Consider the following 15,215-nt stretch of genomic DNA (forward strand, 5'->3'; position numbering starts at 1 on the left):
AAGACAAAGTCTTTGAGGAAAGCAGGGCCATGTTTGTTCCAAGGGTCAAGTTTCTTAAGACTCAAATAGCTATTTAAATGACTGACACTTTCGTATACAGTCGACTTAGTCAATTGTCCAGCTGTAAAACTCCACTGATCAGGTGGGCACAGGCGGGCAGCGCAGTCTGTAAAGTTCTTTATTTAATAAAGTCCTTTAAAAGAATTCTTCGTACGGCTCAATCTCCTTCTCCAAGTTTAACTCTTCTGTTGCCGGAAAAGACTTAGTTGGTTTCTGGTTCCGGTTCTGGCAACAGAGCTACAGGTTGAGCTGTGGCAGCGAGTTACTGGTTCAGGTGAGAGAGAGCGAGAAAGACTGCCCGCTGTTCCTTATAGTCTGTCAGATCAAGAGGTGATTGGTTCTTGAGTTTTTGAGATTGGATTTCGGTTTCAGCCCCCAGTGTCCTATTGGAGGGGGGCTTGATTTATGACTGATGTCAATCCATGCCATCTTTTGGAAATGCCGGTTGGCCTGGGTTCGTAGCTCTATGTCGGGATTTCAGCTCTCGTCCACTTCAATGAGTTTTTATCACCTACAGGCCCCTTTCTCCAGACATCTCATAGCAGAATTCCAAACTATTTGGCCTCTTCTTGGTGCCATCCTCCCCAAAACTGTCACTTTGATGCAAACCAGTTCCAAGCTGATGAGCTAAGGGAATCTGATAACTTTCGGGGGGAGAGGTTTTCTTTAGATCAGTGCTTCAGCTCAGAGCCCAGATACTCTTATCCAAATACACCCAACACAACGCTACAATGCTAAGCGAGCGCTCTACCACGTGAGCTAATCCTCAGGGCTCTCGGTGAGGCCGACCCCCACTTCTTCAGTCTTTAAGTGGCACGTCGCGAGTAAGTCCTTTCCTGCGCTTCAGGCAAGCTTGCAGCCAACTGCGGACGACTTTCCTTCATCGGTGGCAGCCATCGTGCCGCAATAGAAAAGGATTGTCATGAGCAAAACTTTCAAAGTGACCGAAAAGATGACTGCCCGTCGTGTGATGTGATTTACATGAGTTACCAGAAACGTTCATGGACATATGTATATAGGTAAGGATTTAATCACAGATAGAGAGAGAGAAAATGCACCATACAGGTCCTAGGGGAAGAGCAACAGATCCACCTTCCCTGACCGGGAATCGAACCCGGGCCACGGCGGTGAGAGCGTCGAATCCTGACCACTAGACCACCAGGGACAGCTCCGGAAGTGACCCGCCACACGCAGCACTCTGGGCGCAACTTGGCTCACTCTGGACTTGGCCGTGCGACAGAGCGAGACGTGTGCGTAGAACACAAACCTTCATCACGGGCAAGAGGTGGGCAGTGGGCTTGGTTCCATGGTGTAATGGTTAGCACTCTGGACTCTGAATCCAGCGATCCGAGTTCAAGTCTCGGTGGGACCTGGGGCCCTTGGCAGGGGCAGCAGCGGTGACCCGGTGGTCTCCCTGCCTGAGGGCCTGTGTCTGCGAATAAGGCCTGTTTATGTTCCCTCTTGGGAGGCTTGGAGACGAATTGGTGAAAACTCCGGGTCGGCCTGGTGCGTTCATCTTCCTGGTGGTGACCGCGTGGCTTAACGGAGAAGAAGGTGCCTGTGTTGACAGATTACAGATAGATTATTTCCCTTCTTGGAAATCATCGTTAAAGCGAAAAGGAACTTTGTAAACCAGCTAGCTTGGAAGCAACCACGTCAGGGCATTCTTTCAGTGAGACCTCGGTTTTTTACAAGCACGAGTGAAGCTTTAAAAGAAAATGACATAGAATGTTTGCGGCCGTTCATCCAATCAAAAGGTGCAAGCCCGAGTCCGATTGCGGTCTGTCTTCCCTGGGGGCGGGGGGGATTGTGTTTTGTGAGATCCGGGGGAGAGGTGGGGTGGCTTTCTTTGGTGTATGCCAGAGGTCCGGTGAGAGGTTGTCTTTTACAACTGTCCCTCAGTCAATACCAAAAACAGTCCCTGCCAATCTGGGAAAGCCATTCAGTCCACAAACAGAGTTTTGACAAACATCCTGCGGGCTTTTTCTCCACCGTTTGATCCTTTTATCGTTGACAGGAATGTCTACAGGGTACGTCCCGAACAGGTGCCTCAATGGCTGTTTGCTAGCTCGATAAATCTAACTTGCTCGGTCTGCATACTATCTTTAATCTAAAACATCATACAGTCTCTTCGGTCTGACTTCGGATCGGAAGATTGAGGGTTGGAGTGCCTTTGCGGTCGTTCCTGGGGTTACGACGTCGAAGCGGCATCTCGGTCGTTTTTGGGGAACTTCGGAAGGGCCAGCCGGCGTGCTAATGCTGCAGCCGTCGCCGGCGCGTTGTGTCTGATAACCTTACGGCAAACAGGCAATGCCTTGCGCCTGTGTCTGCGGCAAGAAAAGTGAGCGACTCTCCCCCGAAACCGGGGCACGAGCGCCTGAGGCCTTGGAGAATGCGGGCATCGATCCCGCTGCCTCTCGCATGCTGTAGCGTAAGGTACACTTATACATTTCAATTAAAGAAGTGAATTTATAGTATCACCTTATCACGAATCCTGGAATCTTGTAGAACTCAATTTCTGTAATAATTGGACGCAGACACCAATTCCAAAGATATAAATTGTCAAATGTATTCAAAACAAAGACTAAATGTAGCACTACACTAATTATACAAAAGGGAAAAACTAATTACAATTCAACTCTAGATCAACAAATCGAAGACAAATCACTTCCGTGACCAAATCAAAGACCATGGGATCACATATGATAACACAAATCGTTAAATAAAAAAGGTTATAAACACATTGACTACAATACCGGTTAGTAAGACGAAGGTGAGTCTCTCGTTAGTATTATTAGTCAGACATTAAATAACTACGCAGGTTAGTATTTATGTCAGGTAACTTCTCGTTATATATATATCAGTCTCATTCACGTTTAGGTGCCGAGAAAGATCCTATCATTACTTGTTACCACAATTTCCCTTAACTGATTATTATTCAATGATTAAGGATAGGCAGGGCCACCAATAATCTAATGTCTATTAACTTGTGTCAATTTCAGACTAAACAGTTAAACAGGAATGAGAAGATATTTCTCGGCGTTGACAGATTTTATTTCTAAAATTATCAACAAAACAGTTTAATGCAACACACATTTATATTTAAGAAAACTAAATGATATTACACATTCTAGAGTTATGAATCACAGATTAACATTTCTAATTGATTTCTCAAATGTCATGAATCATGAACTCCAAACTGTTAAACTTATCTGAACTTCGTCGCAGAGAGGCCTCTCTGGCTTCGGGCTCAGATAACAGCACACGGCACGAGGTCCGTGTGGTTTGGAACAAAGGCAGTCCGGTTCGGCTTTGTCCAAGAACTTCCACTCAGTCGATACACCTGGAAGTTGGGGTTTCGCGAAAGTAGAGTCGTTTCCAAACAGATTTTCCACTGGTTTGAAGGCTCCAAGGTTGTGCACAAAATCTTCTTGGCAAGCAGGGTCTCTCACCGTACTTATTTGAAGACAAAGTCTTTGAGGAAAGCAGGGCTGTGTTTGTTCCAAGGGTCAAGTTTCTTAAGACTCAAATAGCTATTTAAATGACTGACACTTTCGTATACAGTCGACTTAGTCAATTGTCCAGCTGTAAAACTCCACTGATCAGGTGGGCACAGGCGGGCAGCGCAGTCTGTAAAGTTCTTTATTTAATAAAGTCCTTTAAAAGAATTCTTCGTACGGCTCAATCTCCTTCTCCCAGTTTAACTCTTCTGTTGCCGGCAAAGACTTAGTTGGTTTCTGGTTCCGGTTCTGGCAACAGAGCTACAGGTTGAGCTGTGGCAGCGAGTTACTGGTTCAGGTGAGAGAGAGCGATAAAGACTGTCCGCTGTTCCTTATAGTCTGTCAGATCAAGAGGTGATTGGTTCTTGAGTTTTTGAGATTGGATTTCGGTTTCAGCCCCCAGTGTCCTATTGGAGGGGGGCTTGATTTATGACTGATGTCAATCCATGCCATCTTTTGGAAATGCCGGTTGGCCTGGGTTCGTAGCTCTATGTCGGGATTTCGGCTCTCGTCCACTTCAAAGAGTTTTTATCACCTACAGGCCCCTTTCTCCAGACATCTCATAGCAGAATTCCAAACTATTTGGCCTCTTCTTGGTGCCATCCTCCCCAAAACTGTCACTTTGATGCAAACCAGTTCCAAGCTGATGAGCTAAGGGAATCTGATAACTTTGGGGGGGAGAGGTTTTCTTTAGATCAGTGCTTCAGCTCAGAGCCCAAATGCTCTTATCCAAATACACCCAATATAACGCTACAATGCTAAGCGAGCGCTCTACCACGTGAGCTAATCCTCAGGGCTCTCGGTGAGGCCGACCCCCACTTCTTCAGTCTTTAAGTGGCACGTCGCGAGTAAGTCCTTTCCTGCGCTTCAGGCAAGCTTGCAGCCAACTGCGGACGACTTTCCTTCCTCGGTGGCAGCCATCGTGCCGCAATAGAAAAGGATTGTCATGAGCAAAACTTTCAAAGTGACCGAAAAGATCACGGCCCGTCGTGTGATGTGATGTACATGAGCTCCAGAAACGTTCATGGACATATGTATATAAGTAAGGATTTAATCACAGATAGAGAGAGAGAAAATGCACCACACAGGAGTAGATAGTAGGGTTTTTTGGGCGCGGCCTATTTTGTTATGACGTATGCCCTAAGCTTATTAATATTCCTACGTCATTATTGGGGGGCGTGATTTTAGAGTTATTTCCTTAATTATTCCTACGTCATATCCGTCAGAAAGTGTACACCCCTAAAACCCTGAACAACAAGGCCACCCATAATCGGTTGTTCTTGTTGTTCTTGTTGGTCAACTGTAGAGTGTGAATGGGTCGGGTCTTCCTGTAGTGGTTGGGGGTCTTTTTTAAATATACATGTAAGGGGCCCAGGTCTTAACAATGCCATTTTGAATAGTGCGTTTATCATATTCACACTGTCTCTGTCTCTGTCTCTCTCGCCCAAGCATTTTATAAGATCAACAAGTTCTGTTGTCTGTAATGGTCCCAGGTCTTAACAATGCCATTTTGAATAGTGCGTTTATCATATTCACACTGGCTCTGTCTCTGTCTGTCTCTATATCTCTCTCTCTCGCCCAATCATTTTATAAGATCAACAAGTTCTGTTGTCTGTAATGGTCACAGGTCCTAACAATTCCTGTTTTGCATAGGGTACTTATGTTAACCCCAATGTATATGGCTCTGTCTCTCCCCTCAAATTTAATTAAAAATAAAATTTAAAAAAAGAGAGTGTGTGTGTGTGTGGGTGTTTGTCGGTATAGTTTAATTGTTTTTGTAAAAAAAAAAAAAAAAAAAAAAAAAAGCTGTGGTTATATTTTATCTCACACATAATGTGTTCATTCGTTTTACTTAAATACATTCTAGGGTCTTAAAGCTCATAAGAGTTAGACTTAAGATAAGGATATGTTTTTAAGGTATTTTAGCAGGCTCAATCCCTGATGATAAGGAATCATTTAAAAAATAAAAACAACTGATCACTCAATGCTAAATAGATCACAACACTCAAGGCTAAATCACTCACACCACGGGGGACGGGGGTGGGCTCAGACAAACGTAGGCATGGCGTGTGGTCTCAAAACATTCAGAATACTTTTAAACTATATAATTTATAAGCTTTGTAAAATAAACCCAAATATCTCTTTTGTGGGGATAAACGCTGTTCTGAGTAGTTTGTGACTTGTTTAATACCAAACAAAGCATCGCTATTAAAAAAAAAAAAAAATCACTGTAAAAGCGCTACTTATTTTAGATCTTTATAGTTATTTTCTTGGCTCAGGTTGTTTTTTAGCGCGTATAAAGGCCTGAAATATTCTTAGTGTTTATTGACTATAGGTCTTGATGCTTAAAAATGTTTTTTTGAGAGACCAAAAGGTTCTAATAAAAGTTTAGAGTAGAGAGGAGAGAGATCGTCGCCATCTTGGTTTCTATTTGAAATTGATGCAGGGTCATTTTATTGGTTGGTTTTGATATGTTAATTGGTAACAGGACGGCACAAAGGCCAGCCCAGAACAATGCCTTACAAGCAGATCCGGCATCCGGCCATCAGTATAAGTATGAAGGTCTGGTCTTCAGCTCGACAGACTCATACTGACCTTTCGATTTAAGCCTAAAGATCAACAATGTCCGGAAACAACATCAACGACTTCGATTTAAACGAGTTTTTAGGTAAGTCTTCAGATTATTTTCATTGACTCAGAGCGGGTTGTGGGCATGTATTGTAAATAAGGTTATAACATCTGTTTTAAGTTCTGTAAAATTATTTTTCAGCCAGTCAACAGGAGTTAATTCCCAACGCTGAGGAGATCATCTGGAACAACGACGGTACGATTTTTGTGTTTGCGCTCAAGGGTTCTTAAGTATGGGTGTGTGGTTGTGTTTTGAAGCGGCTCATTAGAGTTATGAAAACGTTTTAATATATATTAATGGCGGTCTCTTTAATTACACAGAAACTATCGAAAGGCCTGTGATTAATGTCTCCGAGGATCAACCAAGAGAAGTGGTTGTCCCTAGACAGGCTGTCTGCCGACCGGGTAAGAACTAAACCCCTGTTTGTTTGTATAACGTTTCTGTAAGATGTTTGAGGCCCGTCTTGTTAATTTAAAAAAATATCCTTTCTAACAGTATTAAGAAACGTGGTTCGAGACAACGAAAGGCCTTCCACAGCGAGGGCTTGTTTAGTTTTACCTTCGAGAACCGTAACCTTTCAAGAATCTGAAAGGCCGTCAGCCCCTGTATCTGATAGCGGTGAGTATATATCTGCCGCTTGTAAGAGGTTAAAGCTTTTTATAAAGCGGGGTGGTTAAAGGTTAAACATGTCTCTTACCTTCACAGAAGTGCAAAAAGCTAAACCAGCTGAAAAACATAAGAAACGAATATTCTTTGGAGGTAAGTAAGATCTTTCAAACTTTAATGTTTTTAAAAGGGTTTTGTTTGCCCGTTGAGGGCTAATATTTAAGCGAGGGGTGCCCATTTCCTGTAGGTCTTGGGGGTTCTGGGAAAGATCTTTAGAAGTCCGGACAGGTCTAGGCTTGTTTCTGGGGCATGTGTTTAGAAATGACCGATTGCCCGACCGTCTGGTTAGGAAGTAAAGCTGTCCGAAAGGTTTTAGTAAGTTGTTTGGCTTATCTCCCGCAATTATACTTCTGTTTTAAAGTGGCTGTAGGAAAAGGCTTGAAGGTGTTCATTGTATTTAATATTTAAACAGATCGTGAAAACGTTTGTGAAACAGGAAGTCCCGGGATCAGGAAGCGTTTACACTTGGAAGGTTCGTTTAAAAATGAAATGTGGTGTGTGTGTGTATAAAAAGTGTTTTATTAACAATATTACATTTAAGAAACAGTTTATTTACAGAGGCTTCTCTGTTTTACATTTATTATCAAGTCCTAATAAATATATTGTCTGTAAATAATAAGGCGTTGTAGTGAATGTCTAAGCCTATTTTCAAAGGTCTAAAAAAGCTAAAGGTTTTGAAGGTCCTGGACATGTTGTTTTAAGTTTGATTTCTGTCGCCGTTTAAAGATGTAAATGTAATGTATATTTTTATTCTTCCCAAGACTCTTGGGATAGTCATTCTGTGGATGAGCTATTGAGGACAATTACCCCGTCTAAGTGGGATCAAACATCTTCCCCGGAGAGATCACCGAGAGGATCCTCCACGGTGGTCTTGGAGATCCCCCAACATCTACTCAGGCCACAGCCTTCTGGGGGTAATTCAACAATCCAGATTCAGCCCGCCGCATTGTCGGGCGGAACAAATACAGGCAACCAACAACCTCAGGGGTCGCCGTCAGTCAGGGTTGACACACCACCCAACGACGGACTGGTTTCAACATCGTCCCCCCAGCCCCGTTTCTTGGCTACAGAAACGCTGAACAGTACACCGCGATTGGCCAGGGTGTCACCGCAAAGGCCTTCTTGGTCTCCGTCCGTGAGTATACGCTCGCTCCCTGCCTCCTTCGACCGAGATTTACCGGAGCGACCATCCTTTGCAGCTGAGCCAGGACACCATCCCCCGGAGCTACTTCCTGAAGGTCGGCATGAGTTGCTACATACCTTGTTACTAAATCAAAGACTTGTGTTAGTGGGGCAAAACCTTGTGATAGAGAGCCAAAACACCCTTATTAATACCCTTACTAACGAATTGTACCGTATTTAATGTTTTAATAGATACAAAACGCCTTACTATTGTGGGTTGTTGGAAAAATAAAAAATAAAAAAAATGTCCGGACTTGGTAAAAGAACTCACAAACTAAAGGATTATGAACAAGTTAGGGCCCCAAAAAGACCTTCCCGAGAGAACACCCTCGGCCCTGTTGTGAACTCCTCTGATGTCCCAATGAACCAGGAACTATTACAAATGATAAATGATTTAAATAACCCCCAATCACCACCGATAGAATGTGAATTACCAGACTTACCGTGAACCCCGACCTGTTACAGATGGTCAATGATCTAAATAACCACCTCCCAACGGTAGCGCTTATAGAGGTTCAACCCCGAGTTCACCCCGATTTGTTTGAAATGGTGGAGGCTTTGGAGACGCTACCCCGACCAAATTCTGCCCCTATTATAAATGATTTGAGACAATTAGAACACAGTACGGCGGCAGAAGCAGCCGTCACTATAGAGGAGGGTCTTGACATTAACCGGGTGGATATCTTTGAAGGACTTTTACAGGCTTTAAATGAGCCTCCTCAAAAAGGGGGTTTTGTAGATGTCAGCGGTGGGGGTGTTCGGAATGTGGAGGGTTCTGAGACTGATAAGGCTGTGGATAACATGCTCTGTGAGAATGTAGGGGTTGAAGGCTTTGTTCAAAATGATGATGTGTCCAAAAGTACCAGTGATCCCGTGATTATAGATAGACCGGCCTATAACAATTTTGAAATGATTCAGCGTTTTAATTTTGCAGAACTTTTAAATTGTGACAATTATGCAGAAATATTTGTCAACATACACGAGGCCTTGCAAAACATGCTTGAACAGGTTGCTGAAAGGGTCAGACCTCGAGATGTTGTACAGTTAGAACTCAGAGGGGATGATTTGTTTAGCAACCTATCTGTAATGCTGAGTGGAGATAATTTAGATGTTGATGAATTTCTGGCTAAAATCGAAGCGTTATTGCAAAGTAACGCATCCATCTTAGCTGATGAAAGTCTGTCTCTGGTAATGAATGTGGTTCCTAACCCTGAGGGTGGGGCGCTTAGAAGACTGTCGAAATGCTTGAAGAACGACATAATTAGGAACAAGCTCAGGCAATTAGTGGTGAGTTCCAATGGGGACAATAAGCTCTGTTTTGCTTACAGTTTAATAAAACTACTCACCCCCGACATGCCTGAACCCCAAGCTATGCAAGAGGCTTTAATGCTTCATCAGAGGGCCGGCTTAAACTCTCAACAGATGGTTGCCTTTTCAGACATTGCCATGTTTGAGGAGTTGTTGTCTTTAAAAATTGTTGTGTGGTACCGTTGTGAGGTAAAGGAAGTATTTGTGAAATTTCAGACACATCCTGAAACCCATACACAGACACTGTTTCTCTTCCTAAGTGATAGTCATTACTTTGGAATAAAGAGTTTGACGGCTTTTTTGGGTTGTTCGTATGTTTGTCATTGGTGTTATAAGGCCTTCAATGATAAGCTTAAGCACCGCTGTGACGGTTACTGTAACGTCTGTTTCAATCCGCAATGTCGTAAGGGTTTGGCCCCTACCATCCGATGTAAAGATTGCTTAAGGATTTGTCTCTCCGCATTCTGTTTTTCCGAACATAAGGTGCAGAGGGCCGCTGCTGAGGGGGTTAAAAAACGGAGTTATTGTGATCAAACTAAATATTGCCCGCAGTGTTGCCTCCAGTACCGTTTTCATGAGGTTAAACCACACAAATGTCTGGAACCGAGATGTAGGATCTGTAATGCGGATTTAACCCCGGGGTCTGAACACCAGTGCTTTATTCAGCCGGTTAAAAAGGAGCCGCCGCACAACCGGTATGTCTTTTTTGATTTTGAATGCCGGCAAGAAAACGGGGTCCATGTTGCTAATTATATACACTGTATTGACATGTTGGATTGTGAGTGGTCAGCTAGCGGTGAGAGTTGTGTCAGGGATTTCTTTACGCGGTATCGCGGTCCAAAATACCTCAATTACACATTTATTGCCCACAATGCTAAGGGTTATGATTCTTACATATTGATGAAGTATCTGGTGGAAAATGGGGTGACCCCAAAAATAATAGCTCAGGGTAGCAAGATCATGTGTTTCACCAACGAGGCTTTCAACCAACGTTACATAGACTCGTTAAATTTCCTCCCCATGAAATTGAGCGCTTTGCCTAAAGCTCTGGGTTTTGAGGCTCAGAAGAAAGGTTGGTTCTGCCATTTTTTTAATACTAAGGACACTCAAAATTATCGAGGGTCCTACCCGCCCGCCTCTTATTATGGGGTTGATACTATGATGTCTCATGAGAGGGAGGAATTCTTTAAATGGTACAATACGGTTAAGGGGGGTGTTTTTGATTTCCGAGAAGAGATGGCCGCTTATTGTAAAAATGATGTGGAGATCCTTAAAGAAGCCTGTTTGCGTTTCCGCACCGAGGTTATCAACACGTCGGGTCTCGACCCTTTGCAAAGTGTGACCATAGCGTCTCTCTGCATGAAAATGTATCGATCCAATTTCTTGCAGAAAAACACTATAGCGGACACCACTTCTGACAACTATCGTGCTAGACAAAAGAACTTTTCGACTGTCTCCATACAGTGGCTGGAATATCTGAGTGCCCGGGATAACATCTTCATCAGACATGCTTTAAATCAAGGGGAAGTCAAAATGGGTCCTTACTACTTAGACGGTTTTAGCGACGTGTCCGGGCGGCGTACCGCTTATGAGTTTGCTGGTTGTATTTACCATGGCTGTCCTCAGTGCTTCGACCCAAACACCTTTAACCCCGTAACACAAAAACTCTGCGGTGATATGTACTATGATTTCCAGGAACGAATTGAAACTTTAAAAAACACCTATGGTTTGAATGTACTGGTGATTTGGGAACACGCGTGGACGACCCTGAAGCAACAGGATGTGGAGGTACAACGGTTTATGGAAACCTTGGACTTTCCTGAACGTCTAGAGCCCAGGGATGCGTTATTTGGGGGTCGTACCAACGCCCTCTGTTTACATTATGAGGTAAAGGAGGGTGAGAGAGTAGATTACTATGATTTCACCAGTCTGTACCCTTATGTCAACAAGACCAAAATGTACCCGGTGGGGCATCCAACCATTGTTTATCGTGACTTTCTCGAAATCGGACAGTACTTTGGTTTGATCAAAGTCACCATGTACCCTCCTCGTGAGCTGTTCCTACCCGTGTTGCCTTACAGGTGTTCGGGAAAATTGATGTTCCCTCTGTGTAGAACGTGTGTGGAAACTGAAAATCAAAATACCTCTTGTCTGCACAGTGATGACGAGAGAGCGCTGACGGGTGTCTGGTGTAGCATTGAGCTTGACAAGGCGGTGGAGAAAGGTTACAGAGTCGGTAAGGTGTATGAGGTTTGGCATTTTTCTGAAAAATCTGATACTCTTCTTGCTGAGTACATTATGACCCATCTGAAAGGGAAACAGGAGGCATCGGGCTATCCCTCATGGTGTGTTGACTCCGCTGCCAAAGAGCGGTACGTTCAGCAATATTTTGAAAAGGAAGGGATCCGTCTAGAGCCGGGGAACATAACTGTAAACCCCGCCAAGAGACAAATGTCCAAACTGATTTTAAACAGTCTGTGGCGTAAGTTTGGGGAAAGAAATAACCGTCTAAACACAACCTTGATTAAAACCCCTGAACAGTTTATAGAATTTATCTTTTCCAAACAACATGCAGTATCACACTTTCAATTCTTAAATGACCACGTGGCACAGGTCCAGTGGAGGGCCCCTAAAGATTTCCCCACCAAACAGGGAAACGTTAATGTTTTCATAGCGGTTTTTACCACGGCTTACGCCCGGCTTGAACTGTACAACTTAATGGATCAGCTGCAGGAACGCACGCTCTATCATGATACTGCCTCTGTAATCTTTGTCACCAGGCCAGGGGATTGGGTCCCTCCCCTCGGGGACTACCTTGGGGAGTTAACGAGCGAGCTAGATCCTCAGGACCACATAGTGGAGTTTGTTTCAGGGGGTCCTAAGACTTACGCATACAGAACGGCTGCGGGTAAGACCTGTATGAAAGTTAAGGGTTTCACTCTGAACCATTGTAACAACAAGCTCATTAACATCAAGTCTCTGACGACCCTGGTACAAAGTTTTGTAACCGAGAAAGACGCGCCTCCTCGCGAGATTATTACAGCCGGAAATCAGATCTATCACAATAAAAAGGGGTACACATTGGAAAATAGATCACTAAACAAACGGTTCAGGGTGGTGTACAATAAAAGAGTGTTGAAGACTGATTATACCACTCTGCCTTATGGATATTAGCAGTGGTTTTGATAACAGACTTCAACACCCTTTCTCCTGTATTATAGCCGGTCCCTCCAATTCGGGTAAGAGCTATCTTATAAAGAACATCATAGAAGATGTGGACGCAACCGTGTCCCAAGCTCTTGACAACATAGTGTGGTGTTACTCTTGCTGGCAACCTCTCTACGATGATTTGGCATCAAAAAAAAATAATCTGAAATTTGTGCAAGGTCTCCCCGCCTCGTTGTGTGACGTTGACCTGTTCCCGCCCGGACAAACTAATCTAGTGATCCTTGATGACCTGATGGAGCAGGCCGGTGACAACAGTGAAGTGGAAAAAGCTTTCACAAAGTACACTCATCATAGGAATTTAAGTATTATTTATTTAGTTCAAAATCTATTTTTTCAAGGTAAAAAAAGCCGCACTATTAATTTAAATGCCAATTATATAATTATTTTTAAAAACCCCAGAGATAAACTACAGGTCACCGTCTTGGCTCGTCAAATGTACCCTAACCAGACCAAATTCTTTTTGGAGGCATTTGAGGATGCCACCAAAAAACTCTACGGGTACTTGATTGTGGACTTAAAAGCACAAACCCCAGAAGACTTTCGCCTCAGAACAGGTTTGTGCCCGCCCGATTGGCCGGCAGTGTATGTGCTAAAGAAAAGGAAATAAATAAGAATGTCTGTTCGGATTAAAAGAAATCTGCCGCTTTTGCAAATGTTATTTGAGGGGAGCCCGCGCCATAGGAAAGCTGTGCTGGCAGGGGCCCCCTCGGATTTGATCGAGACCCTGTGTGAAATAGCTTTTAACATCTTACGCGGTAATATACCCCTAACCCCTTCTCAACATTCTAAACTCAAAAAACAAAAAGCGGTTATCAAGATCATCGCTAATAAGAAGTATTCTATTAAAAGAAAAAGAAAGAAGATTAATCAAACCGGAGGTTTTATAGGACCGCTGTTGAGCATAGCCGTGCCTTTCCTAACCAGTCTTCTAGCTTCCAGAGTGGGTTAATAATGGAATATGCTCAGAAAATGTTTTTGATCCCTCAGGAGCAGCTTGAGAAACTGAGAAAAAATGTTGTCGGGCCAGAGCCCATTAGACAAACGGCCGAAAACAACCTGGACTCTGAAATGAAAGCTATACTGGCCAGGGCCGATTTAAATCAGTATTCCAAAGCCCAGATGTATAGCAACACGTTACAGCGCTACCTCCGTCTGGTTAGACAGGGTGAAAAAGATCAAAACATTTTAACTTTAACCATGGCCTCTCAAGAAAATGGTTCTGGGACTGATGCGGGGGGTACGGTTGATAAAGATGTTGCGGTGCCCGAACCTGTTGAGAGTTCAGAGGGAGATGTTGTAACGGATGTTTTGAGAAACATGCCGGCCAGAAGCAAAAGACATGCAGAATATATTCTGCACAAAATGGTTCAGAAACCGCGGGTAACGACTTGGAATGAACAGGGTGAATTTGTTTTTAAAGGACAACTGATCAAAGGTTCACACATGTTTGATTTGTTGAAGAGTGTCACTAGCACTAATAAGGTACCCGATAGTCGCCGACCTGTAGGCTGGAATGCTTTCCTACAGGCGATGGCCTGTCTGAACATGCCCCAATCAACAGTCCCTAACCAGGAAACGCGACAAAAAATCCGTCTGTGTAAAGAGGTGGTGACTGATCTGACGCCGATATCTCATTACTCTGACCGTGTTGAGCAACCCTCCTCAGGATCTATCCATCGTTGGGAAGCTTATTAATCTCATGTTTTTATTTGTCTCCCCTGTAAATAAGGAACCGACAAACAATTTTTTTATTTTTTATTTTTATTTTCAAATGTTGTACATTTATTTATAACATAACCCTGCTTTGTATAAGATTTGTGTTGAATAAAAACAAAACTAATGATTCAAAGGCTGTTTTCATTATTTTTTCACTTTAACACGCATGACATCTTTTAAAATCCTCACAAGAACACCCCATCTGTATACATGGCTGGCTAGGGTCGTAAGTAATTGTGTTATAAGGGGGGGTCCACAGTGTCCTGACAAACTCTGCCACTTTTTTATCATTTTGGCCTAAATCCTCACTGTACAAGGACATAATATTGGGGTATGACCTTCCTTTAGATCTATGATATAAGAAAAACACACAGTGTTGACCACAAGTGAAGGTCTGAAGACTTTGTACTTGATGACCGCTGTAAATGGTTTCTTGACAGTTGTTGAGCAGAAAGTTATTGATCTTCCGAGGGAAAGGTCTGAAATCCGGGGGGTTTCCATAGGAATCAAAAAATTCCCCACGGCGGTCCTCCCTTAGATAAATAGCCAGCCAATGTTCTCCGGGCATATTTTTAGGGTGTGTGTTGATTATGTACATTGCAGGTAAATTCTTGATCTTAAATTTAGGCAGCTGGTCGCAGGCGTAGACTCCTTGAAACACTTTCCGTGAGCCGTCCAGGGCATTCATGATGTGGTTGAGCTCTCTGGTGTTCATTTTAATAATAATCATACAGAACGTTTCTCCTCTGATTCACCTCAATAATGTTGTCAAACACAGCATACACGACCATATTTACAGTGCGTGGTAGAGGCTGCTTGAAACGCATCTCCAAACGCATATTGCCCGTCTTCATCAGTGAAAAATGTTGTCCACACTCTTCGTCAGGGGTCAGGTTGAAACCGTACAGGGTGTAAACGCTGCAGTA

General features: G+C 43.5%; 2 non-coding genes across 2 annotated transcripts; one reads left to right on the forward strand and one right to left on the reverse strand.

Annotated features, from left to right (window-relative positions):
* Nucleotides 1-1,153: 1,153 nt before the first annotated feature.
* trnae-cuc (transfer RNA glutamic acid (anticodon CUC)) lies at nucleotides 1,154-1,225 on the reverse strand. Its single transcript has one exon. It is a non-coding gene; the product is annotated as a tRNA-Glu (tRNA).
* Nucleotides 1,226-1,360: 135 nt separating this feature from the next.
* trnaq-cug (transfer RNA glutamine (anticodon CUG)) lies at nucleotides 1,361-1,432 on the forward strand. The gene has a single exon. It is a non-coding gene; the product is annotated as a tRNA-Gln (tRNA).
* The last annotated feature ends 13,783 nt before the right edge of the window (nucleotides 1,433-15,215 follow it).

The sequence above is a fragment of the Amia ocellicauda genome, unplaced genomic scaffold, assembly GCF_036373705.1.
Source record: "Amia ocellicauda isolate fAmiCal2 unplaced genomic scaffold, fAmiCal2.hap1 HAP1_SCAFFOLD_158, whole genome shotgun sequence".
Classification (NCBI taxonomy): domain Eukaryota; kingdom Metazoa; phylum Chordata; class Actinopteri; order Amiiformes; family Amiidae; genus Amia; species Amia ocellicauda.